We start from the raw sequence: 14,280 nt of genomic DNA, 5'->3' as shown, positions 1-14,280 counted from the left end.
GGGACCGTAGCCCAGCTTCATGGAGACGGTTGCGAATGGTCCTCGCCGATACCCCAGGAGCAACAGTGTCCCTAATTTGCTGGGAAGTGGCGGTGCGCTGCCCTACGGCACTGCGTAGGATCCTACGGTCTTGGCGTGCATCCGTGCGTCGCTGCGGTCCGGTCCCAGGTCGACGGGCACGTGCACCCTCCGCCGACCACTGGCGACAACATCGATGTACTGTGGAGACCTCACGCCCCACGTGTTGAGCAATTCGGCGGTACGTCCACCCGGCCTCCCGCATGCCCACTATACGCCCTCGCTCAAAGTCCGTCAACTGCACATACGGTTCACGTCCACGCTGTCGCAGCATGCTACCAGTGTTAAAGACTGCGATGGAGCTCCGTATGCCACGGCAAACTGGCTGACACTGACGGCGGCGGTGCAGAAATGCTGCGCAGCTAGCGCCATTCGACGGCCAACACCGCGGTTCCTGGTGTGTCCGCTGTGCCGTGCGTGTGATCATTGCTTGTACAGCCCTCTCGCAGTGTCCGGAGCAAGTATGGTGGGTCTGACACACCGGTGTCAATGTGTTCTTTTTTCCATTTCCAGGAGTGTATATAAATATGTTAACCTCGGAAGCTTCCATTGTCCCTGCTATTATATATTGGTCACGACATCTTGGTAGATGATTGTTGCAGTGTCTGTGTGTTTATGGGTTGCATTTTTTCATATGACTTGTCAAGCCAATGGCAGCACGGCATCTCTTGCCGCAATTGTCACAAGCGTATCTGGCTGCTGAGGCAGGAGCAATGGTAGCATTGCGAAGCTTTTCCTGCCTTAATCTGCCTAACAAGCCTTCAACATGCTTCGACATTCCAGATGATATATCATCACGCCACTCTGGTCTCATGCTAGCCCGTGCCTTCCATCTGTTTGGGACGATTCCAAAGCTCTCCATATCTCGTTTACAGGAGTCCTTGAACCTCAATACAGGACGTCCTACAGGTCTTTTGGCTATAGAGATCTCTCCAATCACCACCTCACGTGGTAATCTGTCGGGATCCATACGGTGGACGTGTCCCAGCCAGCGGAGTCGTCTCTGTTTCAAGATAGCTGAAATACTGTTGCAGTTAGTTTTAGATAGCACTGCTTCGTTGGTCACTCGGTCCTTCCACGTTACTCCGAGGATGGATCTGAGGCACCGCATGTGGAAAGCATTAAGGCGACGTTCTTGTTTGGCATAGGTAGTCCATGTTTCCGATGCATACAAAAGGATGCTGAGGACGTAAGTTTGATATACAAAAATTTTGGTGGTCAAAGAGAGTTTGTTGTTTTTCCAAACACGTGTAGAGAGTTTGCCAAAAGTTGTCGCAGCTCTTCCAAAGCGAGCATCAATTTCCTTGTCAACAGACATGTTTGATTCTATAGTAGATCCAAGATAGCAGAAGTTATCTGCGACTTGCAGAGTAGTGCCATCTAGTGTGTTATTCGGCTTTGTGTTAGCACCCTGAACCATAATTACTGTCTTACTGCTGTTTACACTCATCGAGAATAGGTGGCATGCGTGACTAAATCTTGATACTAGCTCTTGCAACAATTGCAGCATCATCAGCACACAGGATTCTCGAGCGACTATCTCGTAGCGTTTGTCTTACTCTTCAGAAGACTGACATTGAAAAGTCTTCCATCTTTCCTAGTATGCAGATGTACTCCAACATTGCAACTCTCGAAAGCCACTTGGATCAGACCCGAGAGGAAAATTCCAAAAAGTGCCAACACACAGCCTTGTCTTACGCCACAGTTCATACTGAATGGTTTAGATGTACTGCCATCGAAGATTACAGAGCCACGCATATTGTCGTGAAAAGATCTTACTAAAGACAGCAAAGTTGGGGGACATCCAATTTTTTCCAGTATACTGTAGAGTCCTCCCTACTGACGGTGTCAAAAGGCTTTGTTGAGGTCAACAAAAGCCCAATATAATGGCACTCTGTGTTTGCGGCACTTCTCTTGTAGTTGTCGCAAGGTGAATATCATGTCACTTGTGGATCTGCCAGTTCGAAATCCACACTGTGACTCAGGGTAGATCCGAGCAGACAAGGTTTCCAGTCTCTTCAGGATTATCCTTGCATACGCCTTTCCAGCAATGCTCAAGAGAGATATTCCTCTATAGTTGTCACAATTACATCTGTCGCCTTTTCCCTTATAGATTGTTACTATATTTGCATCTCGAATGTCTGGAGGTACTGTGCCTTCTAGCCAGCACTGCAGTAGTATCTGATACAATATCGGCAAAACGCAGTCAAGTTTGATGATTTCTGCTGGTAAGTTATCACGGCTTGTACTCTTGCCTAGCTTTAGACTTTTAAGTGCGAATTTTAATTCGTCAACAGTGGGAGGATCATCAAGCTCAGACATAACAGGCTAAGTTGGTAAAGTACCCAAAGCTTCTGAAGGGTTATTAGTAGCTAAGCTTGGTTCTTCAAGCAGCAACCACTCCTTGTGGGTATTTTGCGTGTAAAGTTAACATACCTATATGGAATAAGGCCTTCTATTGCATCCCCACGACCTGTGACCTGGCCCTGGATCCAGATGGAACAATGTTTTCCTAATTCCCAGTGTGCGATTTGCAGGGGGGGGGGGTGGATGGGGGGGATTTCCCCCCCTCTGCATCAGACCATCCACTCCTCTGGTCCTAGTTTATGCATCCCAACCTGGGATGTTTATTTCCCACGCACTGGAGTAAAACTTTACATATAATTTAAATTTGTGGAGCCGAACACAGAAAGTTTTTAATACAGTATTACTATTAATACCATTAATATGTTTGCTTATTAATTTTGAAAAACTGTTATGTAGTAGTTAAGCATTTCAAAATATTTAGAACTAAATCATCATTATCATTTTGTCATTGTTGCTTTCGCCTAAGGTGCGTCATCCGTTTACTTGCGAGCTTGCGAGGGAAGTAGTGTGGCAGTCATACCGCAGCAGTCGTACCGCAGAATTGGGTGAGCTGGGGGCTGAAATTCTCACCCCGGGCCCTGACACAGGGTGGTGACTGGCCCGGTACCTGTGCGAACATTTATTCTTTTGGCAACGGTGTGGCGCGGACTAACAAGCCTGGGACGAAAGCACAAAGTAGTGCGAAGTGAGCAACGGTACTGGTCACACGGGATCGGACAGTCTGACTTCGCTAGCCGCGAACCACGTGGGTGGAGCTTAACATAGACCCCTCAGCATCGCGTACTCCAAATTAATTGGTGCCGTTCGTTCGTTGCCTCGCGTCCGCCAAACACACGGCGATCTTCGCACATTCCCACTTCAGTAGCTTCATTAGTGAGTTGAGTGCGTCCAGGCCTGTAAGAACTACGCAATTTCAGGATGTCATTCAAACAAAGCAAAATTGCTGATTTCCTTAAGAGCAGTGTATTACCTGATACGTGTACAAACTCTGACAGTCAGTATACTAACAGTGGTGATAAAAGAGTTAAAATAGACAGTGAATGTAAAAAAGAAAACGGTAATGATGTTGCTAATACAGGGGAAGAGGCTGAATCTTCGGTGACTGAAAACTGTGACACGTCTCAAGGTAGGAATGGGAGTAACAGTACTCTTGAGATTATAGTAGGAAATTGTGTTGCCTTATCACGTTTTCAAAACTGGCAAAACACTAAGCCGTGGCTGTCCGTAAATGACAAAAACTTAGTAATATGCACAGTGTGTACAGAGTTCGTGAACTTTAAGGTGGAAAGCAGTGAACGTGAGCGTATCGATATCGCGTATTTAACTGATGTTTCTGCTAATAACGCCAAAAAACTAAGTGATAAAATCGGGGATCATGCAAGGTGCAAATCACACATGAAGTGCGTAGAAATCATGAGTATAAAAGAAAGGAAACTTTTAGAAAAATGCGTGAGTGAAAGTGAAAAGTTGTGAGGAAAGCAGCATCAAGAAAATGTAATCGCAACTGCTTCGTTGTTCAGATCTGCATATGTAATAGCTAAACAGAAATTATCATTCAAATCGTATCCTGCAGTAATCGAACTACAAAAGCTTAATGGTTTATCAGTCGGTAATATGCTCCATTCTGACCATGCATGCCGAAATATCATTATGTTTGTAGGAGAAGAAATGAAAAAGAATCTTGCTCACTTCCTTGTAGAATCGGGTACAAACTTTAGTATCATGATGGACGAAAGTACAACAGCTTCCAATAAAACTTGTTTAATAATACATTTACGTTTGTCCTTTGAGGGAGTTGCTTGCAATTATTTTTTTGACATTGTTGAATTAGAAAGTGGGACAGGAGAAAGCATTTTCAGCACATTGTTAGCAGCTCTTGAAAAGTATGGCATTACAAATGATGTACTAAAAAACCACCTTGTAGGTATCGCAACAGATGGTGCCTCAACAATGCTTGCACCTTACAAAGGCGTAGCCGCTCTACTACGTAGTCATTTACATAAGGATTTAACTGTCGTTCATTGTGTGAACCACAAAATGGCATTAGCTGCCCACGATGTTATGAATGATGTAGCAGATGTATACCATATACAGTTTTTTTTAGATTCCTTATATTCTGTGTTTTCTCGAAGTCCCAAAAATCTGAGACTACTACAAAGTGTTTCACAAGAAATACCTCGCAGGTATTAAAACTAGGCCGTATTTGTCGCGTACGTTAGGTTGCTTCCTCATTTAATGCTGTTCGAGCTGTTCTTGAAAGTCACAGTTCTCTTGTCCATCTTTTTGAAAAACTGACACTTGATGGTTCCCGATCAACTCAGAAGAGATCTAAATTTGAAGCTTTACAAAAACATCTCACAAAGTGGTTGCTTGTAATGGAATTAGTTATGCTTTATGAGGCCCTAGAAGTTCTGCAAGTATTATCATTCTTTATGCAAACAGAAATTCTTCAGTCCTTAAAGCAAAACAAGAAATTGACGTGGCTATAAGAACTCTTGAAACACTGAAAACAAATGACTTGCCACGAATTAGGATGAGAGTACAAGAGTTGGAGGAAAAGCGCACATTCAAAGGGTATTAATTAAAGAACCATCTTGTGATGAATATAACAGATTTCAGACATTTCGGAAGAAATTTTTTCAGTCTTTGGTAGACAATATAAAAAACTGCTTTGAGGACCTGGGTTTCTTTTCGGATGTAGCCATATTAAATTCAGATACATGGCCTTCAGATGATTATGAACGTGTGTTTTATGGTGACATGTCAATTTCTCGCTTGTGTAATAAGGTGGATTTTAAATTACGTGAAAGCACGTGTGCGTCACTAGTTAAAGATTTTCGAATCTATGAAGAAAATCCTCAGCACATGCCCAATTCTGTGAAGGACTTGTGAAAGCAGTCGAAGTTATACCTATATCTACGGCTGATTGTGAACGCGGATTTAGTGCCATGAATTTAACACTGACTGATCAGAGAAATCACTTACAAATTCTGACACTTTCAAATCTAATTTTCATTTCAACAAATGAACCTCAACTGCAACGCTTCGATGCAGAAAAATTTGCAGCAAGGTGGATTAAGTCTCAGCAGCATAGCGCCCTTGACAAACCAACAGGAAAACCCTCGAATCTTCAGGAGCAGTCTCATTCATCTCGTCTCTTCAATTAAACTCTGTAAGTTAAAATGACAATTATATACTGTAGTACTAGCTGAACCGGCCACACTTTGTTGTGGGTTTGTCATAATACGATGATTTAACAAATTAACATTCACTTATAATTTCAGTGTTAAAATTAAGCACAAAAAACGCAAAAATTTTAATTTGACATTTTATTCATCTCATATTTCAGTATAGTTTGAGTATCGTATATTATTTGAATCATTTACATAGTTGTTAATTAACAACATATGAAGATTTATTAATTTTATAAATAAGGTAAATAAACTCGGCATTGCCTGGATGTCACTACCTTCTCCTTATGTCCATATCCTTCTTTTCCCACTCCCCATCTTCTCCTGCCCTTCTCTCTTCCCATCTGCTTTTCTCCTCTATCACCTCCTATCCCCTCCGTCACTCACCCCTTCACTAAGGTCAATTTCTCTCCCCCTCTAAGTCAATCTCTTCCTCCCCTCTCTTTCTGTCCCTGTGACATCGAACCTTTACATATTGAAAGCAGTAATTTGGTCTACAATTGTCATAAGGACAATGCTGAATGTTTTTTTGTAGTTGATGTATTCACTTCCAGTATTCGGAGGACACATAATTTGCACATGTTTGCCATATATGGCTCCTATGCAGTGAGGAAAATTCCACTTCACTTCGAAATTTCTTGCTACCTTCTGCCATTCTTTAGTGTCCTTTGGAATCTGAAAAGTAAAACATACTCATTACTTTCCCTATTTTTTCAGACTGATGACACAGAGGACACAGTATCAAAAGATGACGGCGATGTAGCTCTTGAAGAACATGTACCTCCCACATATGTCAAGCACATATTTTCAAATGTTCTTTTTAAAGCGGACTTGGGGGAGTATGAACAGCAAACTCTGAGCATCGAAACATTGGTTGCAAAACATAGCTGTGAAATTGTATATGTGGACAATAATAATTGTGACAAATTTGTTCAAACAGAAACAGAAGAGCTCGAATTAATTCAATTTTAGAAATAAGTATTTTTAACAGTTCTTTAATATCCATTTTAAATTGCTTAAAAATGCCAATAAAACATTACTTAAATGAAATCAGTATTGAATGTTGCGTGCTTACCTTTACGTAATTCTTCAACACCAATGAAAAAGCTTTACATACTTCTGGTACTATGAGGGAAATAGCAGAATATGATACTTTAAATAAGTACATTAGTGACTTGTATGAATCGCCAGTGGCTAAAAATCGTAATGTGATGGCCCATCAAATTCTTGGTGAAATACTGTCTTGGCAGTTGTTATCTTTCTTTACAATAAGAGGTGTTTGTTAACTCCAGTAATTAAAGTCTTCAGTCGACATTCTCGTAAAATTACTAAGTAACGCACCATCGTCTGCTTCTAGTTCCTAGGATACTATTTGGTGGACCTTCTTTAAATACTCTTCTCTTCCACCATCGTTTTCTTTTCCTTTGGTTTTCAACTTCGTTGTTAGCTGCATGTGCAAGTACCAAGTACGCAGCCGCTGTGATCACTTTATCATCCATTATACTGCAAGACCGACACACGTGTGGCACAAATTCTGTTACTTTGGTATAAATTAACCTGCCGCATGCAACATACGCCATAAGATGTTGCCTGTTGTAGCATGCTACAAGACGACGCACGCCACATTTCCGTAGCATGCCACAATGTTGCAAGACGTCGCCCCAGCGTAAATGAGGCTTTAGAGCCAGGTCTGTATTGTACGGTGGATGTGATGTGTCGCGTACGAAACTAAAACCTGCAATCAGATCCAAACGTCGTGGAAAACTGTGAAGAGGTGTCATCCTGCAGCAAGATAACGCTCGCCCACATTCTGCCAAACGGACAGCCGATGCAATAAAGGAATTGAGATTCGAGGTGCTGGAACATCCACCATACAGACCAGACCTGGCTGCAAGCAATTTTCACATGTTTGGACCCTTAAGGGAAGCACTACAGCGAAGAAGATTTGAAAGTGATGGAGACGTCATTGCTGCGGTGCAAATATGGTTACAGATTTTATTTATTTATTTATTTATTTATTGTTCCGTGGGACCAAATTAAGGAGAAATCTCCATGGTCATGGAACGAGTCAATACATGAAATTATAACACGATAGTAGAAACAGATAAAATGAAATATAGAAAAAAAACATATTCAGGTGACAAGTCATAAGTTTAAATGAAGACGATCAACAATGTAACACTGGAATTTGCTTAATTTTTTAGCTCTTCCAGGAGCTCCTCGACAGAATAGAAGGAGTGAGCCATGAGGAAACTCTTCAGTTTAGACTTAAAAGAGTTTGGGCTACTGCTAAGATTTTTGAGTTCTTGTGGTAGCTTATTGAAAATGGATGCAGCAGAATACTGCACTCCTTTCTGCACAAGAGTCAAGGAACTGCATTCTACATGCAGATTTGATTTCTGCCTAGTATTAACAGAGTGAAAGCTGCTAACTCTTGGGAATAGGCTAATATTGCTAACAACAAACGACATTAAAGAAAATATATACTGTGAGGGCAATGTCAGAATTCCCAGATTTTTGAATAGGGGTCGACAAGAGGTTCTCGAACTTACACCACATATAGCTCGAACAGCCCGTTTTTGAGCCAAAAATACCCTTTTTGAATCAGAAGAATTACCCCAAAAAATAATACCATACGACATAAGCGTATGAAAATATGCGAAGTAGACTACTTTTCGTGTTGAAGTGTCACTTATTTCAGATACTGTTCTAATGGTAAATAAAGCAGCATTTAGTTTCTGAACAAGATCCTGAACATGGGCTTTCCACAACAGCTTACTATCTATCCGTACGCCTAGGAACTTGAACTGTTCCGTCTCGCTTATAACATGCCCATTCTGTCTGATTAAAATGTCAGTTCTTGTTGAATTGTGAGTTAGAAACTGTAAAAACTGAGTCTTACTGTGATTTAGCATCAAATTATTTTCCACAAGCCACGAACTTATTTCATGAACTAAATTATTTGTTACTGTTTCAATATTACACACAAGATCCTTCACTATCAAGCTGGTGTCATCAGCAAACAGAAATATTTTTGAATCACCTGTAATACTAGAAGGCATATCATTTATATAAATAAGAAACAGCAGTGGCCCCAGCACCGACCCTTGGGGAACGCCCCACTTAACAGTGCCCCATTGGGACTGAACATCACTACCACTCTCAATATTGCGGAGAATTACCCTCTGCTTTCTATTCTTAAAGTAAGAGGCGAACCAATTGTAAGCTACTCCCCTTACTCCATAATGGTCCAACTTCTGCAGTAATATTTTGTGGTCAACACAGTCAAAAGCCTTAGTTAAATCAAAGAAAACACCTAGCGTTCGCAACCTTTTATTTAATCCGTCGAAAACCTCACAGAGAAAAGAGAATATAGCATTTTCAGTTGTTAAACCATTTCTAAAACCAAACTGAACATTTGACAGCAAATTATGTGAATTTAAATGCTCCAGTAACCTTGTATACACAACCTTCTCGATAACTTTAGCAAACACCGATGGCATAGAAATAGGTCTAAAATTGTCAACATTATCAATGTCTCCCTTTTTATAAAGTGGCTTCACTACCGAGTATTTTAATCGATCAGGAAACCGACCACTCCTAAAGGAAAAGTTACAGATATGGCTAAGTACTGGGCTAACATACATAGAACAATACTTCAGTATTCTGCTAGATACCCCGTCATATCCATGAGAGTTCTTGGTCTTTAGTGATTTAATTATTAACTCAATCTCCCTCTTGTCAGTATCATGGAGGAGCATTTCAGGTAACAGTCTCGGAACACTTTTTTCTAAGAGCGCTATATGATTCCCTGTTGGAATTAGGTTTCTATTTAGTTCACCTGCTATATTCAGAAAGTGATTATTAAATACTGTACATATATGCGACTTATCAGTAACACGGACATTCCCACTACGCACTGATTCTATATCCTCGACCTGTCTCTGCAGACCAGCAACTTCCCTTACGACTGACCATATGGTTTTAATTTTATCCTGAGACTTAGCTATTCTATCTACATACCACATGCTTTTTGCCTTCCTAATAACATTTTTAAGCACCTTACAATACTGTTTGTAATGGGCTGCTGCATTTAGATTTTGACTGTTTCTAACGTTTTGATATAATTGCCACTTTGTTCTACAAGATATTCTTATCCCTCTAGTCAGCCACCCAGGCTGCCTGTTTGTGCTAGTACCCTGTTTTAAACGTTGTAACGGAAAGCAACTTTCAAAGAGCATGAGAAAGGTCTTTAGAAAAGCATTATATTTATCGTTTACTGTCTCAGCGCTATAAACATCTTGCCACTCTTGTTCCTTTATAAGGTTTACAAAGGTCTCTACAGCAACCGGATCAGCTTTCCTGAACAGCTGGTGACTATATTTAACACGAGTTGCAGCATAAAAATCTTTTAAAGTTAAAATTTGCGCATCATGATCTGAAAGGCCATTCACCTCTTTTCTAACAGAATGCCCTTCTAGTAATGAGGAATGAACAAAAATGTTGTCTATGGTTGTTCTACTGTTCCCTTGCACTCTTGTTGGAAAGAATACGGTTTGCATAAGATTATATGAATTAAAGAGGTCTACCAGCATCCTCTTCCTTGCACAATCACTTATACAATTAATATTGAAGTCACCACATATAACTAACTTTTTGTGTTTCCTATAAAGTGAACCAAGAACCTCCTCTAGCTTTAGCAAAAATGCTGTGAAATCGGAGTCTGGGGATCTATAAATAACAACAGTTACAAGTTTAACTCCGTTAAATTTAACCACACCTGCACAACATTCAAACACCTTTTCAGTGCAGTACTTTGAAACATCAATTGACTCAAATGCGATGCCGTTTTTCACATACATGGCTACTCCCCCACACCGCAAAGAGCTCCTCGAAAAGCAGCCAGCCAACCTGTATCCTGGTAAAGGAAGCCTCTGAATTATCTCCTTATTTAAGAAGTGTTCAGATATACCAATAATTTCAGAGTCAACATCTATAAGCAGTTCACTGACTTTATCCCTAATACCTTGTATATTTTGATGAAATATACTAATTCCCTCATTACTCGGATACCTAAGCTTTGTCAAAAGTGATTCCCTTGTTAGAGAGACTTCCCTTAAGCAGGAATACCTATCAGCTGACTTCAATCTAAAAAAGGTGCAGCTCTAACACACACTACTGCAGGAATTTTCCCATGAGTGATCCCACCAACCCCACCTATGCTGTCACCTATAAGCTTTGCCAACCTCCCCTTCCCATACGTATTTTCTGATGAAATGAAAAATAAAAAAACTCGTAAAACGTCGGGAAAACTGCATTGAAGTCCAGGGAGGTTACGTAGAAAAATAACGCATGTTTCAGTTTTCTATCATCAGAATACTTACAGCTTTTCACAAATGTGCCTTTACTTTTTGAATTCCCCTCGTATACCTCATTGTAGATGATTTTGTAAATATGCTTTACCTATAATGTACTTTTAAAGATATAACAAGGGATGGCTTTTCTGATAGTGCATACGCGTGAATAGGGAGTTTCGGATTAACATCTATTTATAAATAACTGTTTAACCATGGGTAACGCCACGGTCCAAGCTAATAACATAAATAATTATACTAACCCCTTACGACATCCCCCCCCCCCCCCAATAGTAAAAGCACAAATCGCACACTGTTAATTCCTACTAATTATGGGTTGGTTTCCGACACGAGACACTACATTCCCAATCTGTGTTTTATGGTTGTTGTTGTGGTCTTCACTCCGGAGACTGGTTTGATGCAGCTCTCCATGCTACTCTATCCTGTACAAGCTTCTTCAACTCCCAGTACTTCCTGCAACCTACATCCTTCTGAATCTGTTTAGTGTATTCATCTCTTGGTCTCCCTCTACGATTTTTACCCTCCACGCTGCCCTCCAATACTAAATTGGTGATCCCTTGATGCCTCAGAACATGTCCTACCAACCGATCCCTTCTTCTAGTCAACTTGTGCCACAAATTCCTCTTCTCCCCAATTCTATTCAGTACCTCCTCGTTAGTTATGTGATCTACCTATCTAATCTTCAGCATTCATCTGTAGCACTACATTTCGAAAGCTTCTATTATCTTCTTGTCCAAACTATTTATCGTCCACGTTTCACTTCCATACATGGATACACTGCATACAAATACTTTCAAAAACGACTTCATGACACTTAAATCTATACTCGATGTTCACAAATATTTCTTCTTCAGAAACGCTTTCCTTGCCATTGCCAGTCTACATTTTATATCCTCTCTACTTCGGCCATCATGAGGTATTTTGCTGCCCAAATAGCAAAACTCCTTTACTACTGTAAGTGTCTCATTTCCTAATCTAATTCCCTCAGCATCACCCGACTTAATTCGACTACATTCCATTATCCTCGTTTTGCTTTTGTTGATGTTAATCTTATATCCTCCTTTCAAGACACTGTCCATTCCGTTCAACTGCTCTTCCAAGTCCTTTGCTGTGTCTGACAGAATTACAATGTCATCGGCGAACCTCAATGTTTTTATTTCTTCTCCATGGACTTTAATACCTCTTCCGAATTTTTCTTTTGTTTCGTTTACTGCTTGCTCAATATGCAGATTGAATAACATCGGGGAGAGGCTACAACCCTGTCTCACTCCCTTCCCAACCGCTGCTTCCCTTTCATGCCCCTCGACTCTTATAACTGCCATCTGGCTTCTGTAGAAATTGAAAATAACCTTTCGCTCCCTGTATTGCCACCTTCAGAATTTGAAAGAGAGTATTCCAGTCAACATTGTCAAAAGCTTTCTCTAAGTCTACAAATGCTAGAAACTTAGGTTTGCCTTTCCTTAATCTTTCTTCTAAGATAACTCATAAGGTCAGTATTGCCTCACGTGTTCCAGCATTTCTACGGAATCCTGACTGATCTTCCCCGAGGTCGTCTTCTACCAGGTTTTCCATTCGTCTGTAAAGAATTCGTGTTAGTATTTTGCAGCCGTGGCTTATTAAACTGGTAGTTCGGTAATTTTCGCATCTGTCAACACCTGCTTTTTTTGGGATTGGAATTATTATATTCTTCTTGAAGTCTGAGGGTATTTCGCCTGTCTCATACATCTTGCTCACTAGATGATAGAGTTTTTTTAGGCTTGGCTCTCCCAAGGCTTTCAGTAGTTCTAACGGAGTGTTGTCTACTCCCGGGGCCTTGTTTCGACTTAGGTCTTTCAGTGCTCTGTCAAGCTCTTCGCGCAGTATCATATTTCCTATTTCATCTTCGTCTACATTATCTTCCATTTCTATGATATTGTCCTCAAGAACATCGCCCTTATATACACCCTCTATACACTCCTTCCATCTTTCTGCTTTCCCTTCTATGCTTAGAACTGGGCTTCCATCTGAGCTCTTGATATTAATGCAAGTGGTTCTCTTTTCTCCAAAGGTGTCTTTAATTTTCCTGTAGGCAGTATCTATCTTACCCCTAGTGATCTGCGCCTCTACATCCATACATTTGTCCTTTAGCCATCCCTGCTTAGCCATTTTGCACTTCCTGTCAATCTCATTTTTGAGACATTTGTATTCCATTTTGCCTGCTTCATTTACTGCATTTTTTATATTTTCTCCTTTCATCAATTAAATCTCTTGTGTTAACCAAGGATTTCTACTAGCCCTCGTCTTTTTACCTACTTGATCCTCTGCTACCTTCACTATATCATCTCTCAAAGGTAACCATTCTTCTTTTACTGTATTTCTTTCCCCCAATCTTGTCAATCATTCCCGAATGCTCTCCCTGAAGCTCTCTACAACCTCTGGTTCTTTCAGTTTATCCAGGTCCCATATCCTCAAATTCCCACCTTTTTGCAGTTTCTTCGGTTTTAACCACAGTTCATAACCAATAGATTGTGGTCAGAGTCCACATCTGCCCCTGGAAATGTCTTACAGTTTAAAACCAAATCTGGTTCCTGAATCTCTGTCTTACTATTATATAATCTGAGACCTTCCAGTATCTCCAGGCTTCTTCCATGTATACAACCTTCTTTTATGATTCTTGAACCAAGTGTTAGCTACGATTAAGTTATACTCTGTGAAAAATTCTACCAGGCGGCTTTCTCTTTCATTCCTTAGCCCCATTCCATATTCACTTACTACGTTTCCTTCTCTTCCTTTTCTACTATCGAATTCCAGTCACCCATGAGTATTAAATTTTCGTCTCTCTTCACTATCTGAATAATTTCTTTCTTCTTCAGACACGCGTGTGTCTGGCCTCTCAACAGATACCTCTCCGTTGTGGTTACACCTGCGGTACGGCTATCTGTATGACTGAGGCACGCACGCGGCTTTCTCTTTCATTCCTTAGCCCCTTTCCATATTCACTTACTACGTTTCCTTCTCTTCCTTTTCTACTATCGAATTCAAGTCACCCATGAGTATTAAATTTTCGTCTCTCTTCACTATCTGAATAATTTCTTTTATCTCATCATACATTTCATCCAGTGTGCGATTTGTGCTTTTACCAGTTGGGGGGGATGTCGTAAGGGGTTAGTATAATTATTTATGTTACTAGCTTGGACCGTGGCGTTACCCATGGTTAAACAGTTATTTATAAATAGATGTTAATCCGAAACTCGCTATTCACGCGTATGTACTATCAGAAAAGCCATCCC

At 40.6% G+C, this 14,280-nt stretch overlaps 1 protein-coding gene across 1 annotated transcript in view; it reads left to right on the top strand.

The window, feature by feature from the left end:
* Positions 1-14,280, top strand: part of LOC126253463 (beta-1,3-glucan-binding protein-like) — a 324,996-nt gene that overhangs the window by 148,680 nt on the left and 162,036 nt on the right. The gene's annotated exons all lie outside the window — the stretch shown is intronic.

Source organism: Schistocerca nitens, chromosome 4 (assembly GCF_023898315.1).
Source record: "Schistocerca nitens isolate TAMUIC-IGC-003100 chromosome 4, iqSchNite1.1, whole genome shotgun sequence".
NCBI lineage: Eukaryota > Metazoa > Arthropoda > Insecta > Orthoptera > Acrididae > Schistocerca > Schistocerca nitens.
Note: the sequence above shows the minus strand (reverse complement) of the source record. Positions and strands in the feature narration are given on the sequence as shown.